The sequence below is a fragment of the Melanaphis sacchari genome, unplaced genomic scaffold (genome assembly GCF_002803265.2).
Source record: "Melanaphis sacchari strain LSU unplaced genomic scaffold, SCAv2.0 Contig7_pilon_pilon, whole genome shotgun sequence".
Taxonomy (NCBI): Eukaryota; Metazoa; Arthropoda; class Insecta; order Hemiptera; family Aphididae; genus Melanaphis; species Melanaphis sacchari.
The window spans coordinates 6,015,484-6,039,666 of NW_020271560.1; the positions used below are offsets into that span (position 1 = coordinate 6,015,484).

The 24,183-nt window shown below is 23.9% G+C and overlaps 1 protein-coding gene across 3 annotated transcripts in view; it reads right to left on the minus strand.

Annotated features, from left to right (window-relative positions):
• Positions 1 to 10,213, minus strand: part of LOC112601823 (octopamine receptor-like) — a 152,707-nt gene extending 142,494 nt beyond the window's left edge. For all 3 annotated transcript variants that reach the window (XM_025349618.1, XM_025349617.1, XM_025349616.1), the window contains exon 1: positions 10,012 to 10,213. The gene's annotated coding sequence lies outside the window, so the exon portion shown is untranslated. The remainder of the gene's footprint in view (positions 1 to 10,011) is intronic.
• Positions 10,214 to 24,183: the final 13,970 nt, after the last annotated feature.

Consider the following 24,183-nt stretch of genomic DNA (forward strand, 5'->3'; position numbering starts at 1 on the left):
ACATTCTTTTATTTGCTATAGCGGAATTCAATAAAAATAATAAATTACCGTCGATAAACTCAATGCTGTTACTAAATTAATGTCAATCGATTATTCTATGTTACGAATATTGAGTTACATAGTTGATCTCATTAAGTACTCGTATTTTATTTTTGCCGAACGTCAATTTAACCGTCATCGGAATCATTAAACGGTTTATGTAAATCAAATAATTTATCCAACTGACTTGAATGCAAATAGTAAATACTGAAGTTTTTATAAAATCACATTTACTTTGGTGGTTAAAATATATATATTATAATGCAATAGATCTATTTAAGATTCACTTACAAAAATTCTTAAAAATTAAATTATTGGAAGAAATAGATACGCTTAACTTTTAATTTTACCTTAATCGAGGCACATATTTTTTCACTATATTTTATAAAAAAAAACAAGATATATTCATGTATTATTTTGATATTAAGCAACATTACGATTCATATTTGTAGTATTAAGACCTATACACAGTTTAATCGCTTAAGATGGTTAGGCGCATTATTTTTTACTAATTTAGCTGTTGATGAACGTACGTTTTAATGTATTTCAAACGTAATTATTATCGTTTTAAATACCTACATATGCAGTGTTGAGCAATGAGCATAATTTAAAATTTAGATTTTAGATAAATGTATGTGATATTGTATCTAAATAAAAATATATATTATTTTATTTTGTCAAAAAAATAAAATAAATAAAGTAACTTTTAAAATAAAATACTTTTCTGAAATAAATGATTTTCAATTTCATTTTTAGACAAAATTGTATATTTTTTTTGGATTTTGCCAATTTATTTAATATTGCATTAGTATGTATAAATTTATTATATTTACTGTAGTAATGTTGAAGTTAGTCATTCATGCTATATAAACACTGTTAGGTAATCTCTTAAAATAATATATTTATATAAGTATTAATTTGTATAATCTATATTTTATCTAAGTAATTTTAGAATTATCTTTGTACAACATTATGCTACGATAAATCTCTTTAAAATCATTTTATCAACAGTTTTAAAGCTATCTATTACGACTACCTACATTTTCTGGTTAGGACTCATTTTTATATACCACTTAAGCAATAATAATGTAGTTATAATTTTACGAACGACTCTTAATTTATTTTATTTTAATTCTTCTCCAATAAAAATAAGCTTTATTTATAATAAAATGTGAGTGGGTTTGTGTGTACACTATGCTACACATGTTGTATGTAAAGGTTGTGTATCTATAAATTTCAATGTTATATTGAAATAACGTAAAATTTTACATCATATTATCTTTAAGGTATTCTGTATAATTACAATCACGTTGAATTGTATTATATATAATATTTTATAGTATAACAGAGGAAGACAAATTGGAGTCTAACGAAATTGCATCTACGATATCTTCTTTTTTCTTTATTTTTTTTTTTTTTTTTTTTTTTATCGCATCTTTAAACGAATCCGTTGTGCCCGTGTCAGCTAACTGTCACGTCTTGAGCGTGGTCCCGCAGGTTTTCTAATTTATTTATTTTTTACCATGTTATTTTATTTGCCGTCGAAATTTCCTTTCTCCACAGTTGCATGTGACGTATTGGTCGCTCCAACACATATATTCATCGAGTGTGCCAATTTGGCAGGATTTATCGGTTGCGTGTTTTTAAACATTAGTGTAACGATAAACAAATATGAATTATTAGGCGTGTATACTTACACGAATGCACTTTATGTATAATCGCATTTTATTCCCTCGCCAGGTATGATAAAAATTATTATGAAACGTGACACCAAAATCAGCATTATTCGTGAAAAATATTCTCGAAAAAAAAAAAATTATGCATATTTTTGAGTTCGTAAAAGTTATTTAATTATTTAATGCAATAACACCCATACATTAATTACAATTTTATGGTTGAATTAGAAAATGGATTTATGTACTTTTATAATAGTTTAAACCATCTAATATAAATAAATAGCTATATACCATAACGTAATTATCAATAACTGCTGATGTAGGGTCTTAAAATCATATTATATAAGCGTTATTGTAATTATTTACCTAATAATTATTTCTAAATTTTCATGGGATATAATTAATTTAAGTTATTATCTTAAAAAATTTCTTATAGTGACAACTGACATTTAGTGTATATAGTTTAAACATTCTGTATAAAAATTAATATTATTCAACACATTTCTTTGGAGCATTTATATTTTATTCAACGTACGCTGAGATCTTGAAAAATGTCCATTCTTAAACATTCTCAAGTATCGATATACCAAAGTTATATATTTTAAATTCCACAATAACTTATATTATATTCTATTCTTATGTTGCTAAATATAGCTGATTTACTGAAATCAAAACTATAGTTTTTAGTCATGTATTACAAAAAAGTTTTTCCCAATCAACAGATTAAATTACTATGTTTTATTAGCTATGTATTGTAATATATATTGTTAAAAATAATTTATCGTATCTAATTATTTTTCTCGTAAAATACAACCGTGATTAAATTAACAATGAATATTATACACGTTAAACATATTTCCCCCCTCTAAAATGTTTACTTGACCATTTAAAAGCATTAAATATTTCAGAGCTAAAACGTCATTGGTTTATATAATAAATTAACTAAAATCATTATTCGAAATTTCTTTGATATTATAATATAAACACTCTCTTAAAATTAGTATAATTTTCATAACTATGATGTAAATGATTGGATTCATTAATTGAAACAGAATTTTTGTTAGATTTTCAAACAGTAAACTCAAGTTTTATTTAAAAAAATAATATTCAAAATATTTGGTTATCAGAATTTTTGAGTATATATTTATTATATTTATAGAGTCATTTAGATTTGTATCAATGAACGACTCTTTTTATACGAGTTTATATTTTTATATTTCTTAAGTTATTTTTTATTTATTTAATGTACCTAAAAATATATTAAAATATTTGTAATATAATATTATAACCATTTTATAACCAATTTTTACTCAGTATATAAACAGAATGATATATAAATCAAAAATATTTAGGACATTGTATACACATAATTAAATTAGAACAATGTTGTATAATTTTGAGAATTTATACGTTATACTAGTATACTAAACGTATCTGTTAAAGGTAGGATAAATTCATCAAAATATATATACAATATCAGAAATAAATCAATGGTAGAAAGGCAAAGTTATAAATCTATACTAGCAACAAAAAAGAAATGTTTAAATATTTGTTAAATAATGATAAAGGTACGTATAATAAATATAAATTTTTCCTAAGCAACACAACTTTCAAATTAATTTTTTTTTTTTAAATCTTAACATAAAAAATGTCGTGTTTTAACAAAACTGTAGCATTTTAAACACTACTGAAAATTTTTATCTTTATCGGTTATATTACTTGGTTTTTCCACGGTTGATGAAATTTGACTTACGAAAATTTAATAAAGTTTAAATTTAAAAATTTAATTTATAGCTGATTCAAATAAAGTTGTATTTTATTATTTGAAATATAAAATAAAAAAATTAAATAAAATTAATACATTAAAATATTTAAATCAAAGAAGTTTTTTTTTTTTAACAAAATGTTCTGTTAAAGGTATATTGTATGTATTATTATGCAAGAAGTTAGCTTAAATTTTGTATCCTTAATTTAGTATAATTATATGATTAACATGTATTTATTGGAAAATATTATTTATGTATGTATTGTTTTATGTACCAACAAATAGTAGTATAAATATATATGAACAATGAATATTCTCGAATCAGACAATATTCGTAGTTAATTAAGGGCAATGAAACATATTATAACTTGAGATAGCTTAAATATAAAATGCATTTAAAGATCATTGGGCTGTCATGAATGGGAAGGGGGAGGGTGTTTTCAAAATCGTAGTATGAATGAGTAGACGATCAAAAAAACATTTAAATTGTTTAAATTGTGTTATTGAGTTCGTTTTATGATACATTTTTTAACCAACATATTATCTATTTATTTTTGAGTAGTCACATTACATTATTATATCCTAAAAATTCAATTTATAACTGGTTAATTCATGGTCGTTAACAATTAAAAGTCTAAATAAGCGGTAATATTGACTCTTGACAGCTTATGTAACCAACTAATTTATGGTATCTTAGTTGTTCAAATATAAATGATGGTAGGTATTTCACTAAAAATGCATATTATTAACATGTATTGATACTCTCGTGTAATTATGTGTACTAAATACGAGTAATTATAGTCAATATTAGCAATTATGTTGATATATAGTATATTACTATAATAATTTGTTAATTTTAATTAACAAAAGCTTACACTACAATATTTGTAATCTATCCACAATAACTATCAATAATAATTTAATTAATACATTTTGATTGTATTGGAACTAAGAATGCACAAATTTAGTTGTTAAATAATAATGTTTTTATAAAACCAATCATATAACATTTATATATATATATGATTTTATACATACTATATATGTATATATAGTAACTTAATAGTGGGATATAATCAAAAATAGATCAAAAATAAAGTAGATGGTATTTTAAAAACTAATAAGTAATATTCATTTTATTTATTAATTTTTTTTTATTTAAGTTAAGAAAATTAACATAAGTTCAGAATATTTAATCTATATAAGTTATTTTATTCTAATTTATTCAAGAAATGATAGGATTTTTAAACACTCATTTAAATTAACAGATCTCTATTCAAAACTATTTTACAAACACAATAATTTATCGTGTCACATAACATTCAAATTTATAATTAACAGCATAATATTATAACTCTAATGTAAAATAAGTTAATCATAGTTAGCTAAATACCTATAAAGTAAATAATATTGTTACTAGAAGTAACTATGCGAGTTGAAATATACTATTATTACTTAATATATTTTACGGACAATATAAAATAATATAAATGCAATTATGATGATACACTAACATGTAATGTCATTTTTTAAACGTGCAACCTATCAAATTTTACGTTCACAATAATTTATTTTATTCTATTATTTTTGAAATTAAAGTGAATTGACCTATTATAAATTTAAAGATAAAATTTATATCTGGGAATAAATCAAAGGTTTTTATCAATATTTTAATCACGAAGCAAGTCATGAGCATATTATTCAAAACCATAATTTTGTTATATATTTTAAAATATCATAGTGTGTTTTAAAATTAAAATATAAATAAAAGCCCAGAAAATCCTATATAATAATTTTACTTTTAAATTGTTGGTAGATTTATTCATCCATGTTTTATAAAAAAAAGAATACGATAGATTATTATGAATATAAAAATTGTTAAGTTGTTCATTTATAATACAGAGCGACATATGCAAGTGTGGCGGTGACCTCCCAATATAAATCGTAAAATACAGTGTCGTTTAACATTATCAAAGTAAATTTGTCCATTATTTACGTTGGATATTACGATTTTTCTATTTCATCGTATTAGTTTAGTATATGGACAGATGTTTATTTTGTATTTGAACAACTATCATTATTTATTGGATATATATTATATAAATGTATATACATCGTATTAATCAATAGTTTGTTTGATATAAAAATCCATTATTTGCTTTTTAAGTTTATTTTACCGAAATGCATAAATAAGTGTCAACAACTTTAAGTCGTATGCAATATGTAAAAACAGTAGCTACCTCATATGCATTTTAAAATATTCTTCTACCATTTAGAAATCATGAACAAATCAGAAAGAATTTCAGCTAAAAACTAATAAAACTCCAAAACGATTTTCGTTATTCTAAATATCAGTTGTAGGTACATTGTATATTGCATTGTATTAATATTGATGGAAATGTCATTTTAAATTACATCTAAAATAAAAATAACATATATAATGTATAATATATACACATAAATAAACAATCCAATAAATTACTTTCAATAATACAAATATATATATTAATAAACATAATTTCAAAGTAAAATTTATAGTTTTTTATTATTTACTTTTTTTTGTTAATTATCATATCAATCCTGTATTCTTGCTATATAAACAAATAATTTGAAACTAAAATTTCAACTTAATCACAATGTAATGTAATCACAATTTTGTGTATAAATTAATGAAGATATAATAATTCATTGTCTATTCATTTCAATAAATATAATTATTATATATTATGTATTAAACATTCTACAGTGTAATTCACATTTAATCATGATCACATAATATATCATTGTTTCTATTTTGCAATCGACTATATAATAAAAACTTTTGTTACTATTATTTGCTATTTAACAAAACTATTATAAGTTACAGTAAAATCTAGTGAATTTATTAAATAATTTTCTGTATACCCTCTCTTTCCTAGGTATTAAAAATAAAAAACACTTAAGTACTAACCTACAATATTTTATTTGCGTAATTGAATGCATCTATCTCTATAATTATTCATTTATAGGAAAAAGATTTTATTTATATATTTAAAATTTAATTATTTTAAGAAGAACGTTATCATTAAATATATTTTCTGAACGTATATTTTATTTTCCTGGCCTTTTAACCAAACCACTAATGGAATCCGATTACAAATGTGGTTAGTGCGTTTGGGTAGTTTTTATTTTGTGACATAGAACCACAGCCGTAGATATACTGTCAGCAAAATACCTACAGCGCGATGATCCGTTGAAGACGTATTGTATAAATAAAACCGCTTCATTTTATCGAAATATGACGGGAGAAAATTATTTTTTGCAGTCCGTCGAAAGCGCATTGTACACGTGTGCGTGATATACGTATGAACATAAAAAAGAGCACTCACGGAAGACAGATTATTTGTTTAATATATATATATATAAGAAATGTAAGCGCATGCATAGAGAAATCTAGTTTGATTGTATTGTAGACCAACGTCTAAAATGGTACATAATATTGTGTCAAATATGTATTTTTCAAAATAAACTTTTACTTGAAAAACTTTAAGTATAAGCTTATAATATTTTGTCTACATATCATAAATTATTCCGTAACTGAACATTAGAAAATATTACATTGCGCGATGAATGGGATTTAAATACCAAAACCCATTAGTTATGAATTTACAAAAAATTATATACATACGTTATAAGGTTTTTATACATTAATTCTTTAATAGTAACATACACGACATATGTCACGTTGATTGAATAAGACATTAAATGCATATAATTTTCTTAGGAATAAATTCTGAAACGATAAAATTACTCTCAAAGTCACATAATTCGTAAATTAGTTCAATAATAGTTTTTAAAAAAAATTGTATAACACTTTCTCAGGAACCAAAAATTTTGACCATTGCATTTATAAATTTTAGTTAATTTTCGAAAAAGGAAAAAAATATATTAACATCAATACAAAATAGCTATAATATATTGTTAATGAAATTTATTAAACTTCATAATGTTAATATAACGTTTTATTCAATGTAAAATATTACTCGAATATTGTACTAAAATCATTTTACAAAATTACAAACAAATTTGTTATTATTATTTATGTTATAGATCTCATTTTACCTATTTAGATTATTTAACATTTAATATTAAAACAACGTACAATAATAATAATTGTTATTCAATTAGTTATTGGTTACAGACATATTATTATATATCATAAGTTTAAAATAATTTGACACAAAAAGTTGTAGGCTTTACAATGTTTTTGATAATAATTATGTCTAATATGCATACAAATATTTGATATGAGATTTATAATTATTAATAATCATTATTTGGTTTTTTTATTAGCATAAAAGAAAAAACAAGTTCAATGTAACAAATAATACTAACATAAATTACAAAATAAATATTTAATTTTTGATGGAACTTTTATTTGTATATAATTTATACTATTAAGATAATATACTTAGAAGGATCATAAAAAATGATTGATTAAAAAGAGTGGTAAGATAACAGTATCTTAAGGACTTCAAAATATCTTGTGCTTCACTGCACCAAAAATAATAATTTAATTGATACATTTTAATATTATATTTTTTTTTTCCATGCCAATAAATCACAATAGAACATTTCTTTTTAAATTGACTAAGGGCAATTACTTTTATTTGGCTGCGATTATATTATTTTTATTTGTATTATAATTTATATATATATGTATAATATATAGCTTTATGAATTAGGTACCTAACAATAAATAATAATTATACATTATTTATTATTTAAATCTAGAAATTATCCACAAATATTCTAATATAATTAATATATCAAAGATAAACAAAGATATTGTTCATAGTGTTCATACTACCGTATCATAATGAAATACTAATTGTATCTATATCACTTGAGTAATTATATTTTTCAAACCAGCCAAAATATAAAACAAAATCTAATAAAGACTGCTTTTATTTTCATAATAATTTGAAATTAATAAATAGTTCAATAACTATAAACTCACAAAGATTAAATTTATATGATATTATTTAATAGAATGAAAGTTTGATGTTTTAGACAAATTTTAAGTTGAAATTCAAAATAATTAATGATGATTTTTTTTGTAAAACACATTCATCTTAGACAATATTCTATGGTTAGTGAGTATAATCATATTTTCATCATTCAAAATGATTTAACGTTTTAATATTGTTTTCTTAATACCAACCACAAGTGCTTCTTTTTAACTTCAGTTATTGCTCACCAACATAATATACATAAAACTTGAGTATTTTCAAAAAACCGTGGTTAATTAAATATTTATAAGATAAAAATTTCACATAAATTCTTAAATAAAAAAATCACTATTATTTGCGTTTTATCTAAAACATTTTTTTTTTTTTTTTTTATGTTATCTCTATACACGTATGCAACAGAAAGTAATAAAATGCAACCAGCCACAATATAAAAAAAACATATAAAGTGTTAAACACGTATAGCGTATATGTTAACATAGCCACCGTCAAATGCAACCCGGTTTCGATATTTTTATTACAAAAAAAATAGCTGTCTAACTTTGAAATTATTCGAATAACCAAAAATCAAAAACGTTATGAATTTTTTGTGTTGTGTTCTATTAAAAACTCATTATAATATAGCCTAAATAAGTAACATGGTCGAAAGAACAACATAAGTTATCTAAGGAAAGGTTTCTATTCCATTGGATAAGTATAAAAGTTTGAGCACTCGTTTAAAGGTTATATCAACGAAAAAACACGTTTAATTTTAAATTTAGAATAGTTATTTATATAAAAAATACATTATTGTAGCAAGATGGCTGATGACAATCGTGTATTTGAGTTCACTTGTATCGATGATTATCGAGCTGACTGCCGTGTGTCATATTTTAATAATAAATAATAATTTGATCGCAGTCAAAAAGTGTCAAGTGTTTATTTTCTTATTTTTCAATTTAACAGTGTATATTAATTTATAATGTCTATACATAGAATGTAATAAACGTTACAATAACGATTCTCAACCTGGATGTCGGCAGAAAATTTTCTATGGCCACTAGTACATAACACAATAATTAATAAATTATATTTATCTATACATTCACATATATATATATATTATATATACATAATTTTATGTCCGATAAAAACAAACGATTCGAAGAAAATACTTCTAAATAAAGATATTATTACAAAAACAAAAATAACTTATATTCTTTCATTTCTCGTCTGACATTTACGTTAAACTTTGACATTCTAAACTCTCACAACGTATTTAATTCATTCACCCTCCTCAATATAGTATAGTTATTATTAAAACGATGAATATATTTTAAGTTTATTAAATGCCCAATTTAATACTTTTTAATTCTTTTTTCTATACGATATAATATTGATATATCGTTTGTAAATCGAATAAAATAATTTTTTTTCTATTCGATATCGTGCATAACAAAGAAGAACAAGATAAAACAATAAAAATAACGATAGTTAATAAGTATTTTTAGGTATATCGGGGATTAGATACACATACACATACCTCACTACCGGCCGCAGTAACAGTAGATATCCGTTTGCTTCACTTCGGACACCAAATCCGTCGAAATATAATAATATATAATGATTCCGTTTAATTAAATAATAACAATGATAACCAACAATCACTACATTAATATTACGGCTTTGGATCTCACGATACGATCCGATTTATCATTCAGAGATTGTAGTCAAAGTTCCGTTTGCATCGGCGGACTGTAAACGACAGCGACAACGGTGGCGTCTAAACGCGCGCCCAACGTGTTCGTGAGTGGCGCTTACGGCCTCCCTCATCGTCGCCTGTGCCGATCATCGCCGAACGAATCACGATGGTGCATGTTTTGTGTGTGTATGTATAGCATATGTTAAATTAGATAACATATTTTTAGTTCTAACTTGAACAGCTTTCGTACAATAATGGTTTTATTTTATTGAAATGAAAACTTGCAATCTGTATTTTTTAACACAGTAAGTAAAATAGGATACTAATACATACTTCATAATATTAGTGTTAATGTTGAAAATTAATGTAATTTTCTTAAAGTTTAGTTTAATTGAATAAACAAGTGTAAGTACGCTCATTGAAAATAAATCATGGGACACAGCTATAGTTTACAAAAAAAAAAAAAAAAAATCATAAAAATCATAAAAATGTCTTCCTTTATCTGATTAGATTTTAAGAATTTTGTCATAGAATAAATATGGGTTTCGGTTATATTTATTTAATTTATGTACATACTATCATAATAAACTTAGGAAAATCTTAAAGTTCTACTTTAATCTTATTTTTAAATCATACATAAAATAATGAATTAATGCATTTTTTTAAATTCTTTTAGATTACGATATAATATTATTAATTATTATCAGCTATGCTCATTTATTTTGTTTCAATTTTAAATTAACTTGAGTAAAAGATTATCGAATCATAATATTTAAACTACATATTACATTTTATCAGCCTAAAATTCTTTTAAAACATAGATGAATAATCGTTTTTGATAACATTTTGAATAATTTCTATTTATAACTATGGTACAGTTTATCATTTAATTTTATCAATTTAAATAAATACATATATGTAAAATCAGTATAAAAATGAATCAATCTATATTAAAGTGAATATATGGGAAGAGGAAATATTCTGTGAAAAATTATAATTGTTTTTGAAATGTGATAGTGTGTATAGTATTTTCTAGTATTTTATAATCAACGTATCAATGATCGTAATCGGTTAGTCATTGATCGATGAGTTTCATTAAGATCTAACCATATCATTACAACGATTTATTGGAGCACACAACATTTGAGAACTCTGGAATATGTTACCCATGCCTGGATGAGGTAACTATGCTAAAATTAATATGAGTTCGTTATAATATATATTTTTGACAAAGATCTATTTATTTTTTTTCAAACAAAAAACGTGCTTGATTAAACTATATTATACATGAACTATAAATTACTTTTAACCCGACTTTCCATGAAATAATATTTTTATTTAGATTTATTTTATACACTTCAAAATAACCTCATCATTTTTTTATCAAAATAATAATTACTTTATTAAATAGATTATAATATTATTTGTATTTTTATTATTAAGTTTAATATCAGCGCAATAACACTTTTTTTTTTAACATAACCAATGTTTTTACGTGTTAAGCTATAAGCCAAAGTTTGAGGACAGAGTTAGCCTTAATTTATTTTTCATATGTCAAAATGTATACCTTTTAATTTAATTAATCTTGGAACGCAGAAAATGATGATAACTGTGTTTATCTTTCTTCTAAGTTGTATTTTAATTTTATTTTCTTTTAAGTCCTCGAGGAAGAATTTTTATGTACATTAACAATGATACGCAACGCTGATTTTTAGACAATTAATTTATCACCATCCATTCTTAATAACGAGTACCTAATGTTCATAAACAGTTGCGAATTACGAGCGAATTATAAACGACAAGGTATTTATAAATCCACGTAAACTTTAAATGTCTTACTTGAAAATCTTTCCAATCTTGAAACAAAACGTCCAACTCACAGTAAAAATGTGTTTTTTAATAAGTGAAAACACATGATATAATATTTTATATATTTAACTTGTCACTAGACACTACTATTAATAAAAATGTAATTGTTGGAGGTTCTGTGAAAAAAGTCACATCAAGATTAAGTTCATAGTACAAGAAACATCCACCGCTCCAACATTCGAGGTGCAAAAATTGTGAAATGACAGCTTTTAAAAGTTTTCAATCTCATAATGTAGTTCCGCTCGTCAATTGTATCACAATATAGAGCTAACATATTTGTGCTTTAAAATATGTAAAAATATAGTTCATTACTAATAATTATCACTAAACTATAATTAAGTAAAATTTGACAAAGCGAAAAGCGATGTAAAGAAGAGGAGGGGGTTCTACATTTTTACATATGTCTCTACACTGAAACATGTGGCTTACAAAGATCCGAGCTATGTTAAATATAAGGCTAATCATTTTTTTTTTTTTTTTTAGCTTAATTTGAATATTATAGTGAAGAATACATATCATTATTAATTTTTTTCATCATGTTTTAATGTAACAAATAAGTAATAACAACATAATAATTAATAGATATCATACTTCAATAAATACGATATACACACAGTATGTATTTATATTGAATCTTAAAAACGATTTTTATTATCCATTACATCGTTATCAAATTTTAATGTTAATATTATTTATATTTCATATTTTTAAATTACAAGTAAATGTTACACAAATATATGATACGAAAATATGAGTGCACCAGCGGTCAAATAATTATTACCATTACAGATATTATTTTTATTTTTTTATTATTATTTACTACACATTCTGAGAAAATAAAAGACTACTACAAATGTGCATGTGTACACGTAATTTAAAACTGTCTGCTGAGCTTTTCCACACATAAATCAAAACTATCACATATTATTATTATTATTATTATTTTATTTTTTTTTTTTTTTTTTATCAGCTTTAAAGACCCCGTTAAGACCCATTGCTACCACACACACTTCTTTCCATCTCTCTTCATCCATTGCTACCTCCCTATAGTTTTCAACTCCTAGCGTTGTTAGATCCTTTAAGACTTTATCAAACCATCGTTGTTTAGGTCTGCCTAATGGCCTCTTTCTTCGTGGCTTCCAATTTAGGACCTCCTTTACAATCATGTTGAACCTTATTATGTGACCTAGCCAGTTTAGTCTTTTGGCTTTAATTACCCCAATTATATTTGGTTCTCCAGAGGTATTGTATACTTCTTCATTTGACTTTATTTTATACCTTTGTGTAACATTATTTATTTTTGGTCCAAATATCTTCCTTAGAAACTTTCTTTCTACTATAGCCAATTTTTTCTCATCTTCTAACGTTGTCGGCCATGTCTTACATGCATACGTTATGATATGTCTTTCTATTACTTTGTTTAGTCTCATTTTCGATTTCTTTGAGCGTAGGCACTTAGATAGAGCATATATACATCTGTTTCCTGTTAGAACACATTTCTTAATCTCTTCATAGTTGTTGTTTCAACTATTTATTTCTGTATCAAGATATTTAAAACCATATATTTTTTCAAATGTATATTTTCTAATTTGTATATTCCTTATCTGATGTATTAGTGGTTGTTTTCTTGTTATACACACATACTTGGTTTTGTTTTCATTTATTTCAAATTCTAATGTTTCGGAACATTAATTCTTCTGTTGCTAGTTCTATATCGTCTTCAGCTTCTCCAAATATTACGATATCATCAACATTCGCTAATATTGATACAGATTTTTCGACATAAATTTCTTTTTATTTATTTTGTACGTTTCGAGCTACAACCTCCAGTGCAATGTTAAAGAGTATATGAATATGAAAGAGTGCATCACCCTGCTTTAGTCCAACTGTGGTTTTAAATTCTTCAGAGTGTGTTTGTCTAAATCTTACTTTGTATCTTGCTGTTTCTATACATATTCGGATTATCGCTCTTAATTTGACTGATATATACCAAATAGTTCTAAATGTTTCCATAATATTTTTCTTTTAACCGAATCATATACTTTTCTAAAATCCATAAACAGTAAATACAATTTCTTATTGAATCCATAGCATTTCTCTATCAATTGCTTAAACGTGAATTTATGATCAATTGTCGATCTTCCCACTAAGAAGCCACTTTGATATTTTCCTTTAATATCTACTTCATATAGTCATAGGTGTTAAGAATAATATTAAAGAGAATTCTTTAGGTAGTGCATAGCAAAGATATTCCCCTATAATTACTAAAGTTAATTGCATCTTCTTTTTTATAAACCAAGCATATAATTTATGTATTCCAATCTTCAGGCATCCTTTCAATCATCCATACTTCTTTTATCACGTTCCATATCTCTATTTTTAAGTTATCTCCTCTATATTTTAATAATTCCTATGCTATTTCATCGTTTCCTGCAGCTATATCATTTTTGAGCATTTTAATGGCAACTTCGATTTTCTCTAAACTACGTTTTTTATCTTCTAGTTCTATCGATATATAATCGGTGTTTATTTAGAATACATCAATTATAGTCCTATTCAACAAGTTTTTGGAACACTGTTTTAAATTCCTTTGCTATTTCTGTTTCCTTGATTATTAGTGTTCCATTCTTGTCTTTCATAATGGTTGTTTTTGGCTTATAGATTCTTATTAGCTCGTTGGTTTTTCGGAAGAAATTTCTTGAATTTATATATTCCTCTTCTGTTTTTCTAATTTTTCTTCTTCCTATATTCTTTTTTTCTTTTCTGATCGTTCTTTTAACCTCTTTTTGTTTTGGACTAACGTGTTCATTTTCTCGTTGCTATTGTCTTTGATTACCTCCCATTTTTGCTTTATTTCTATTTTCTATTTCTGTTTTACACTTCTCATTAAACCATGTTGTTACTTTTTTCTTTGTTCTGTCCCTAATTGATCTCATTGCTGTCAATATGATCGTTTATTTCAAAGTTGTTCCATATATTCTGCCAAATTATTATTATTATTTATTATATTATTATAACGAAACTAATAATAATATTTTGTAAAAATATGTGAACGTGTCGATTACCTAATATTATATAGATCGTTCGCGAATAACCGTTCTCAGATGTCTGTTTTTTCACTTAATACCGAAGTTCTATAATACTATTATTGTGATTTACACGATATCATATATTATTACATATTATTATTATTATTATAACTATAAAATACGAGTGCCAATGAAATGACAATAATAAAATACCGTCCCGATAGTGGGTATCCATTCGTGTGATTTACGCGCATTACATACATATTGTGATGCGTATTATTTAAATTACATTATCTTTCATATTGTTGCCGCACATCCATAATATATTATTTCATTTATTTTTTAGCTTCAATTACATTTTACTATTTCTCACGCATCACGTAGTAATTAGTATTTAATAATCGCAATTGAGTGCTGTTGTCCAGATGCAGTTTTACTATATATGACATTACGTGGTAATGATTATAGCTTTCGCTTACAATAAATTCTGTAAAATAATGTTTAGCGGAACGACGTATAACTTTAAGGATTACTCCGATTACTTATTCATTAGTCATAATATGCATTAATATAATATTATAATAACATCAGCTATTTGCTAGTTCGAATTGATTAGGATTATTATATTCGTATCTGTGATTTTCAAACTACAACATGTGTAATTCCTATTAGAAAAACATTATTATGGATTAACGCTCGTGAAATTACGGTAAACTTTAATTCCTCTTAGTACAGTTTTACATTTCTCCTATAGGTACCTAATAATATATAAACGTATAAAAATTATATTTCTTTAAACAAAATAAAACTCAATAATTTATATTAATAATACTATAGGAGAATGTAATTCGTTAAACATTTAGTAGTGCAATTCATTTTTTCATAGTTCTTAAATCAAATTGATATATTCGTATTTATTGTATCTAGTCACAAATTATGATACATTATAATTTCAATCGAAAAGGATTCAATATCTAAGTATTAGACAATTGTATCAATTCGTTATGGGATGCTTAATATTAATTTTTAAAGCAATGACCAATGATCAATGTTCAACATATTTAAAACGTGTTGCATGTTCATACTAGTTTTCGCTGTCATAAATACTATACCTACTCAAATAATAAGAAAATCAGTTTTCTCAAACATTATATCAGTAACAAATTTTCGATGTATTAACATGATGCACAACCTTCTTTGATTAACTAACTGACAGCTCCAAAAAATTCTAAACGAAGATACAAAAAACATGATCGAATGGCACTTTTCCGACTATATTAAAAATAAAATGAAACAAGTATGCTCAACACAAAATTGACTTATCCGTTTTTGAGAATGTTTACAATTTATAGTATTCACTTTGTTTTCGATCTTAACACTAACTATTCAAAATTATGATTAAATTAATTAATTAATTTACTGACTCTTACTGTGTTCATAACTTATCACTTAGACGATACCTACATTAAACCTTAATAGATGGTACGCATCCCTCAACTAATACGGGTTGTAATACTGATTGGTGGTCACATGTGTTTTATAATTTAAACTTGTTTTAAATGGTATATGGCTAAAGTAAATCACGCTTCATATTTTATTAAAATGGAAACACAGGTATTTTATAATCAATGCTAATATTTTATATTTAAAAATATATAGTCTATAATTTACTATATATCAATAACGCGTTAATTTTAAAAGTATTAAAATCAATTTTTAATCAATTTAATTTTAAATAATATTTGTATAATATGTATTATTTGACTAATTCATTGATGGAATCTTTAATCAAATGATAAATCACTCCAATATTCTCTACATAATATAATAGGTCTAAGTTGCATCGTAACAATTCACCAGCAGTTTCTGTCATTTATTTTTCAATACAATTATCAGTAATTTTTGTAGTTGAAACTTGTTTGCGTACATACCAATAGATTTTATAAATTTGCGACAACTCGTTTGCGCATAAAATTGTGAACAATGGAAACCTATTTTTAGGTACAATTTTGGGTGTATAGAGTATCTTAAAGTATAACGATTATTTTCAATCATGGTTTCTCATCAATTACTACCTAACAATAATAATACGTTAAATATTCGCGATTGCTGTGCTCGCCAAGTACATGAGTCATATGGGACAAGATTTAATTTTTATTGCTTTATTTATAATTTAACAAACTTGACATTTTAACATATTTAATGCAAACTTCAACCAATATATAATAAATATGTATGTACTATTTGAACTTATTTTTTAATAAATATTATTTTAAGGACTTAATTGTAAAAAAATCATTCTAATAATATATATAATTATTTATTTTTTTAATCAAAAATATTTTTACTAATAATGAATTATTGACCATTAAGAAACTATACTAAGTTAAATAACTCAAACAACATTTTTAAACCCGACAGTCTATGATATCATAATATGAATAAACACTAAGTCTTAAGCTTTATAAAGGGTGAAGGAAAACGGTGTAGAGTATAATAATTGTCCACATCACCAATGACCAATGCTGTGAATTTAATGCATTTGCATGTTTTTTTTTTTTTTTTTTGTGTATATTTTGCCTGTTTTTAGTGCAAAAATGGCATGCATACATTTAATACTTTTTAGTGCATAAAATGCACGGTCCTGCTAATTACCAATTTGAAAATTTGAAGAAATGTATGCAAATTATGATACCCTATATGTGGGTAAATTTCTTTGAAAAAAGATTTCTATTGTTCACAAATTATGCGTAAACGAGTTTTAAAAAGGGTAAATGTGCGCAAATGAGTTGTAGTCGTTTTTGTAAACAATTTTAACGGTTTTTTTTTTTTCTGTCAAACGTAATAATTGTATCAAACAATTATTTTATTAACATCAAAAAGCATATTTTTAATTTTTATCAATTTAACATCCAATAGTATTCAATTATTCGATCGTTAATTTATTTAAATTATATATTTTATAGCTGTATCATAATATATTTAATAAATATAACAACTTTATAACTATGATTTTATTACTAAATTAAAACATGTATCGTTTTTATGTTCTGCTCGCCTTTGTCTAAAGTTTTTTCCTTATATTCCGTCCATACGTAGTAAAAGATACACGCATTGGAACCCCAGGACTTTACACTGACAATAATAATGACCTGTTTTTAATGGTTTTGATACCCTCTGGCTTTTCGTTAAGACTAATTAAACACTAAACTATATCCGCTGTAGCAAATGTTCCTATATACTTTATTTCCTCTTATAAATTATTTAACCGTATTTTTATCCCTACCAGCCTCTCAAAATCCTTCTATATTTTTCATAACTGTATTTAGTTTTATTTGTCCTTCATGATTTATGCTCGTGTGAATAAGTAATTACTAAAACTAAACAAATATTTGACGTTCTTACTTTTTGAATTTTACATTTTTTTTTTCTTTATAAATTTGAAATGATAAAATAGAAAATTTTTATATTGCGTTGCTTTATTTTCATGAAACAAATAGTTATTAAATATTAAATTAAATTGAACAGTTACGTCAGATACACATAATAATAAAAATTTTAAGTTACAACTCAAAACTAAGAAAAAATAAATAAAGTTTATTTTATAAGTTCATAATGTATATAAATATTTATATATATATATATACATATAGAGAGAGAGTGACAGAGACAAAGACAGAGACTACTTTATATAAATGAATGAGCTTTTTAAAATAAATTATTATAAATCATACGTCACATGAATAAAAATTTTATACCTAATTCGTTAATACAGTTTAAAAATATTTAGTTAATTTTTTTAGATTATAAAAAAAATAAACAAATGTATCATACTTAGATCGATTGTATTTTCATTAATATTTATTTTAATAAAAACATACTACAAACATAATCAGAATATAAAATTTAAGAATTTAGATTCATAAACCCTTGAATGAAGAAGCCGTCTATCAGTAAGTAGTGACACTTGAATGAGAAATGTGTATATAAATTTAGAAAAATTTATTTGAGCAATTTAATTTCTGTAAAATAAAGTAATTTAACCACATCAATGACTTAAAATAAGATATAAATAACGATACTTAAAAAGTTATTTTTTGTTGACTAATGTTAAAACTATGTTTTTTCATGTTTTGACTGTTCTGCAAACAATTTTAAATTAAACGTTTTTTTTTTTTTTATATATTTATGATGAATCTTACCTTATATTTATATAAAGTACAGTTGAATGTATTCCCAAGTACCAAAAACAAAACTCGAGCAACTAAACAACTTAGTATTTATGCATGTATATAATATATATAAACTGGGGGAATATTTTTTTTACAGTAAATACTCATAATCTAGAAAATTATTGTCTTTTATAAAAATATTAATTATAAACTTGTACAAAACCAAAATAGTGTGTGTTGCATTTAAGTTTTTGCCAAAAAATTAAGAGCATGACACAATACGGAGTATCAGAGGCTCTCTACTCTCTTCATCTTAACTTAAATCTACATTAAAATATTTATAACAAATTATTTATCATTTGAAATTCAATTTTTATATCAATATACTCCATAAAAAAATTCATTCGTATGAAAAGCAATTTAAAAAAAAAAAAATAACAAGAAACTCAATAAATGATGACAATAAATAATAATAAAAATACAATATTTTATAATAATTTTGTTTTTATGATTTTGAATTAAAAAATATTTATATTTTTTTTTTTCAAAACATAAGTAGTTGGTGAAAAAAAAAAAAAAAATTCTTTCTTGAAATTAAAATATCAAAATATGGAACTCCGAACAAAATACAGATGAACTTTTCAATTCTAACGGTATATTAAAACATCCTAAATGTGTATAAAATATTATGACACGCATTATAAATTGAGCTAAGTAAATTAAATTGATTATGAAAATAAACAATTATAATTAATTTTATATAATCTTAAAGCCAATAGAAGTCTTACAGTCAAATCTATTATTACATGAAGCTTAAAAACTTAAATATCTGTATTTATACAAGAATTTGATCAGTGTATACTATTTTATACTATAGAAAATTATTATTAAAAGTTAAATTAATTAGTTCATATAAATAGTTGAAATAAAATAGTACAAATATAAATATAACTTTTAGAGCACATTTTTATCGATAAAAAGCATTTCCTATAAAAAATACATAAAATATAAACATAGGCATAGATATAGGATATGCATTCTGTACACACCCTGCAAAAAGCTTTACTTACTTAAAGTTAAAATATTTAATTTATTAAAAAATGATTAATATAACTATTAATTGTTGGTAAAACGTATAATATAAAAATTGAAGCATAATAATTACTACCTGAAAAAGTGATAATAAACACAAAAGCATACACTCATATTATTATAAAACAATTATATTTATCATTGTACTAAGAATCTATAAAATCACAATTTAGACAAAAAATTAAAAAAACATGTATTTATAAAGTAAAAATAACTAATAAGTTCATCAAATTTCATTATTATAAAAACATTAACCTATTTTATAGTATTAAGTTTAATTATATATTTACATATAGTTTTAATTTTAGCTCAAAGTTATTTACATAAATTATTTCAGTAACTACTTTTATTACCTTCATTTTTGCTTACTATTATGCACATTGGTATTTTAAATATTTAGAATAGTTATAATATAAATTTAATTTATTAAATGAATAATAATTATTACTGACTCATATATTTATTTTCTACAACAAATCAAAGATGAGTAAATTTATTAATTATTTCAATTTAAATATAATTTAACTCCATCAACGTCCTACTTTATTAAGCATGATGTTGATAATCAATTGCTTGAAATAATGCCATAAGTCGCACTTATTAAATTATCTCCCAGATGTGATTCTACCTCTTCTTTTTTTTATATACACATATAATATATACAAATTTTTTTTCAATCTTATTGTTTTTCTTGTACATTTATAATCAGTGGATTAAAAATTATCTAACTAAGAAAAATATTAAACATTTTAAAATATTTTATACAATATTGCAACTTATTTGCCTATGCGATGAGCCGTGTATAAAATAATTTATATTTTTATGTAAAATAATATATTTTATCATATACTTGTATTTTAAAGTCAGTCAAGTATAACTGGTCATAAATTACAAACTTTTAATAATTTGCTCAATTTATCACAGGATATATTGTATTATTCTTTTTAATGAAATAATAGTAAATGTTCAATCGACAAGGTATTTTAATAAACAATTCAGACTAAAAATATTTTAAACAGATCCCAGTTTACAAAAAAGCATATTAAAATTAAATATTATTCATACATATTATACATGTATTCATAAAAAAATTAAAAATTTAAGATGTTCAAGAAATAAAAATGTGGTAGCGTACTTTTGAAAACCATATCTCATTTTTATAATTGCCTGCAGCCTAAAATATCAATCATCCGGGAATTCAGAGACGCATATTTTATTAACGAAAAGTAAATGCGTTGAGTTATAAACTTAATTGTAATTATAATGTGAAATATTATGCTTTGTATTTTTATTTTTATTTTATTTTTTTATTTTTTTTTTTTTGTGAATCATAGTTTACAGACTTAACAAGTTTTATTTGTGGAAATAGCAGAGAATTAAATTTTTTGAGTATCATATTAATTACGAGATGATATAACCTATATTCGAAGTACTAAATATCATATAATTTATATATAAAATATATGATAATTGATTAACATAAGATATTTTTGTATGTAACATACTAAACTTTAACCGTGGAACAGAAGCTAGTTTATTTACTGTAAAGTGACAATTTCTATTCAATAATAGTTCAATACATTTTTAATTATTATTTAATAGAATTTTTATAAATTAAAATTAAACTGTTTGTTATATTACCAGCAATATAACATAAATCAAAATGTATGTAAGCAAAGAAAGCGTCGACTCTCCTTCTCACTGCACATGCCCCGGTAATAGTCAAAAACGATGTCCAACTCCTGATTAAATGCAAATGTATTCAATCTTGGGTTTCATTGTGGAATATTCAATCCACTAAACTCCATGAAGTCAAACGAAATGTTTTACCTTGGCCTCATCCTTTGGATATGCCAAGGAAAACTGAAGTTGCAGTAAACAGGCTTCGCATTGGTCACTCGCATATTTCTCACAGTTACCTAATGAATAAAGAAGATCCTCCCATATGTCCTTCATGCGGAGTCCGACTGAATATCAAGCACATTTTAACGGAATGCCGCATCTACGAAGAAGACAGAGTAAAGGCCAACCTTCCAGAACATATTTCCACCTCACTCAATTACACCAAAGACTCATCAGACTCATTAATCCTATTTATTAAAATATCTAAATTAATAAATAAGTTATAACTATACATTGTACATTAAGATGTTGTCTATATTTGTATTTTCCCCCATGGCCTTTGTTGCTGAGGGGTTATTTTTTAATAAAAAAAAAAAAATGTATGTACACATGTATAATTTGATTAAACTATTATCATATCACATAACTCAATAATAAATAAATAAATTCACTTAATAACTATATAATATTTATTGTAACTCTTTCACGTTATATTCTTTACACCAATTCATTATTTTTATAAAACATTTAATAAAATTGATGCTTGGAATCTTTTATATTTTTTCATAAAATTATAAACAAATATTAATGTTTCATATTACATTGTTCATCACATATCAATATCAATTTTATCATGATAAAATGATAGAATCTATATACAATGTTAAATTATTACATATTATCACTACACGTTATGATATTGAATAACGTCGTTACATTTGTGGTAATTTAGTGATATTTAATATTTTTCTTTTCTTTTTGTTATACACATTTTACATTTATTATTATTATTATTATTATTTTTCTCGCAAAAATGTATTTTAGAATCTGATACCCATTATAAATATATACCATACAGAGTTCAAATTTGTACACGTTAGTTTTAAAACTATCTCAACTCTAAAATCTTAAAGCTAAAACGAAATAATGTACTGGTGACATGATACCTGAACCACTCAGTGGTGTGTATATATAAATATATTAGAAAATACCTATTTACTTTTAAAATGTGTTATAAAAATTAATGTTAAAAATTAATTTCATGAATAATATGAAATTATATAGTAATACAAACAACTAAAATATGTTTGGCAAGAACAAATTCGTTTATTTTAAATATTTTAAGTAGAATATTGTTAACCGCATTGTTTTTACAACAGTTCAAATACTTTCATACAAATTTAATGTAGAATCATTATCGCATGAGAATATAAAATTAAATATCATCATTTTTAAACTTACAACTATTATTTATAAAAGAATCGTGATAAAAATATTGCTTACAACAACTGTTACTTTTCACCTTTTTGCTGCCGTTTTAATAACAATTGTTTGATACAATGTGATTTAATTTGTATCAATGTATCACAGTTCACAAATAACATGCTTACCGTGGGTCGGCCCCGTTCTGAAGCAGTTACTAAACCATTGTTTTTAATTAAATCTTACCAACCACTAATAATTACGGTAAAACTTTTAGACTTAATAAATGATCTTTGGCAAAATTCCAAAGTGTTACTATGGCTAAAACAAACATCTCTTAAAATTAAAAATTTATCACGAATCTTATAAAATCGTGACTAGCTGATTTTGTACAGAATTTCTCATGCCAAATTAAATAACGCCAGTAATTATACCCTGTCTTAACCTCCTTTACATTTACATTTACATTAATTATGAATTTTTTTCAACATGTCATCATGATGATTTTTACCAAATTTAAAATGCTGGTTTAAAATGATAAACTATTATAAAAACTATTTTATTTTACATAACCAATCGCAATTCTATACAAACAAAAAGAAATATTCGTTTTTTATGAACCAAAATATCCCTTTGTAAACCATCTTAAATTACAAAATTTCAAAACAAATGACTTGAAAATTTTAACATAGATAAAATAATTTTGATCAGTTTATTTAATATTAGATACAGTAGTAACTAAACATTTAAACTTTGTATATTTATTCTAAAGTATAGTGACAATTATTAAACTGTAGACATCTTCG